The 3,643-nt window shown below is 42.0% G+C and overlaps 1 long non-coding RNA gene across 1 annotated transcript; it reads right to left on the reverse strand.

The window, feature by feature from the left end:
• Positions 1 to 1,035: 1,035 nt before the first annotated feature.
• On the reverse strand, positions 1,036 to 2,312 carry LOC138667622 (uncharacterized). The gene is made up of 3 exons (XR_011318865.1): positions 2,238 to 2,312; positions 2,075 to 2,156; positions 1,036 to 1,325 (listed from the first exon to the last, which is right to left on the reverse strand). It is a non-coding gene; the product is annotated as an uncharacterized lncRNA (long non-coding RNA).
• Between the last annotated feature and the right edge of the window lie 1,331 nt (positions 2,313 to 3,643).

Here is a 3,643-nt window from a genome sequence, read left to right on the forward strand (position 1 = left end):
CAAAAAGAGCCATTTTCTAAGTTTCGGGCATGTTTTATACAGAATAGGTATCCCACTGAAAGATTCATGCAAATTGAGATTCCTTGGTTGTGTATGGCTGTAGAGGGGAGATTGTTTATAGATTATATAATACTGCCATCTAGTGGATAAAAACTGCCTACTATACCTGTGTCCATCAGACCCTATGGACCACCAAAGCATGACGTTGTTATTGAGCTACTGTGGCCAGTAATTGGCTACCATGGTTTTGAGGTAGAAAAATCTCTTTGACACAAAAGATGAGAAAAAAAAGATACAAATGAAAAAAATGTTGTGCTGTCACTGACTGATAGGTGCTTGACCTGTAGCTGCACTACTATTGCTAAGTTGTCTGGCCAGCTATAATCATTTAAAGGGAATCTGTCAGTAGAATCAACCCTCCTAAGCCATCTATATGGGCATGTAGGTAATAGGAAGCTGAATAAAATGATACCTTCATATCTGCAATCTGATGTCTGATTCCAGAGAAATCCACATTTTTGATATATGTAAGCTGTTGAGATCTATGGGTGGGACACTGATCTCCCTGAAAATCTATTGCCAGAGGTTATTTTAAATGAAAGGTAGAGTTACCAGTGTGAGTCATGTAATGACTGACACTTAGCTCTCATAATCACACACAGCCCTAGCTGCTCTGCTGCAGATCTACTATTTCTCAAAATGCTGAGCGCTGTATAACCCCACCCCCACTCCATGGATTAGTTGTATTCTGTGTACTCTGTACACTGACCGAAAGATCCTAATCAGTATTGGGGGCGGAGTTACACAGGGCAGTTGACCAGTAGGCACAAGACACCTAGTCCTGTAGTAATAATCTGCCGATAAAACACTGGATTTTATTGAAACAGCAGCCTAGTTAGAGAAACATCGCTGGAATCAGGGTCTCTGATACATCATGCTTCTCTCAGATTACATACCAAAAACTGCTGACAGATTCCCTTTAAAGGCAATGTCTTATAAAAATTATTTCCTCCGAACAATGTGACATAGAACATGGTCTGAAACCAGAAAATGATTTATTGATCAGAAGAAACACAAGCTTGATGAATAACATTTGAGAAATCATCCTGTTCATTTTCACGGGAGTGTAAGGATGCCACATTCCCAACCATGATGGCAAAGTACGAGGCTGACACCTCACACTGTACCGAGGTCCTTGCTTCACGGTCAACACTAGAGGTACACAAGATCACCAAAATGTACGCTTCCTTGTCCAAATCTTCATAGTGTCCACGCGAAGGACTTCTACCCATGGAAGTAGCTACTTCCAAGATCTCGAAATCCTTCTGAAAATAACAATAAGGGACTCATCAGCAAACACAGAACCAGGGTCATTTCACATGGAGGCCAAGAACCCAGCGGTCAGGTGATACTGTGGTTTTCACACTGTCGGTTAAACAATTACGGTATATGGTTTTGCACAAAGAACAGCTTTGTCACCAGCAAAACCTCACGGCCATAGCAATCAGCTGCACGGTTGTGAAGGGGAAACATTGAGCAATTCCCGCTGTAAGATCAAATACGTTTTTAATTTTGCATCTTGGAGTACCTGGCCACCGCAGTCCTTGGCCATGATTGTTGCTAAGGTTAATGACAACCTCTGCAGTCTATCAGAAGTGGCCAGATTCCTAGGCAAGGGGGATCTGACCACCATTAGTGCCCGTAAATTGTGTAATTTGTTGCGAATAACAAATGCACATGTGGCAAATACTTGGGCCATTTTCTTGCAGAGAAATACCAGCCCATAGAAAATCTTTGCATGTCCACTGTAGATTTGGATTATTTTGGCCCAGTGATTGAATACCTCTACCAAAAAAAACAGATAGTTTGACTAAGAGTACAAAAGGATCTTCCATTGGGCTTAGAATCATTAATGGACCCCAACGATCCAGAAGAAGACAACCCCATTTATTACTGATTTTGGAGCAAATCACATGCCACTAGGTTTGTTTCTATTCTATAAAGCATAACGCCCCATCTTGGTGCCACTACCCACAACAGTTGAGCTGTTCACATAAAATGTCCTAGCACTCACCAGTGTTCCATGTGAAGCATATGATCCATCGCTTACTTCCATGACTATATACGGGCACTTCCCTCAGGAAAGCCCAGGGATCCTGGAAATAATATTTTGCATATCGTTATCTCCAGCAAGGCATAGAATAATACAGCTGTTTGGATAGTGTCATGCTGCTCACCTTCATTGTCTTTTGTCGCGTAGCTGTTTGTCCTCTTGATCCTGGCTTGTCTTATATAGAAAGATAAGTTCCTCCTGGAAAACCCAGGGACCGCCCCATAAAACAAGCAAATAGCTAAGTCATTAAGTGACAGACAGAAATGTCTATTTTTGATACTTCCTATTTCCTAATTGTGAAGTTCTAACTGTATGTTAGCTGAATTCACGGTACTTACCATTTTGCATGAGCAAAGTGAGAACCTAAAATGTACGCCGACCAGTGGCGTAACTACAAAGTTATGGGCCCCGATGCGAACTTTCAAATGGGGCCCCCCCACCATGCCAAAATATTTTCCACCCAAATTCACATTTTCCCTATTAATTTTGCACACTATAGCTTTATTGCAAAGTTGTACAGGTCCTTCTCAAAAAATTAGCATATAGTGTTAAATTTCATTATTTACCATAATGTAATGATTACAATTAAACTTTCATATATTATAGATTCATTATCCACCAACTGAAATTTGTCAGGTCTTTTATTGTTTTAATACTGATGATTTTGGCATACAACTCCTGATAACCCAAAAGACCTGTCTCAATAAATTAGCATATCAAGAAAAGGTTCTCTAAACGACCTATTACCCTAATCTTCTGAATCAACTAATTAACTCTAAACACATGCAAAATATACCTGAGGCTTTTATAAACTCCCTGCCTGGTTCATTACTCAAAACCCCCATCATGGGTAAGACTAGCGACCTGACAGATGTCAAGAAAGCCATCATTGACACCCTCAAGCAAGAGGGTAAGACCCAGAAAGAAATTTCTCAACAAATAGGCTGTTCCCAGAGTGCTGTATCAAGGCACCTCAATGGTAAGTCTGTTGGAAGGAAACAATGTGGCAGAAAACGCTGTACAACGAGAAGAGGAGACCGGACCCTGAGGAAGATTGTGGAGAAGGACCGATTCCAGACCTTGGGGAACCTGAGGAAGCAGTGGACTGAGTCTGGTGTGGAAACATCCAGAGCCACCGTGCACAGGCGTGTGCAGGAAATGGGCTACAGGTGCCGCATTCCCCAGGTAAAGCCACTTTTGAGCTACAGAGAAGCAGCACTGGACTGTTGCTAAGTGGTCCCAAGTACTTTTTTCTGATGAAAGCAAATTTTGCATGTCATTCGGAAATCAAGGTGCCAGAGTCTGGAGGAAGACTGGGGAGAAGGAAATGCCAAAATGCCTGAAGTCCAGTGTCAAGTACCCACAGTCACTGATGGTGTGGGGTGCCATGTCAGCTGCTGGTGTTGGTCCACTGTGTTTCATCAAGGGCAGGGTCAATGCAGCTAGCTATCAGGAGATTTTGGAGCACTTCATGCTTCCATCGGCTGAAATGCTTTATGGAGATGAAGATTTCATTTTTCAGCACGACCT

The sequence above is a fragment of the Ranitomeya imitator genome, chromosome 2 (genome assembly GCF_032444005.1).
Source record: "Ranitomeya imitator isolate aRanImi1 chromosome 2, aRanImi1.pri, whole genome shotgun sequence".
Lineage (NCBI taxonomy): Eukaryota > Metazoa > Chordata > Amphibia > Anura > Dendrobatidae > Ranitomeya > Ranitomeya imitator.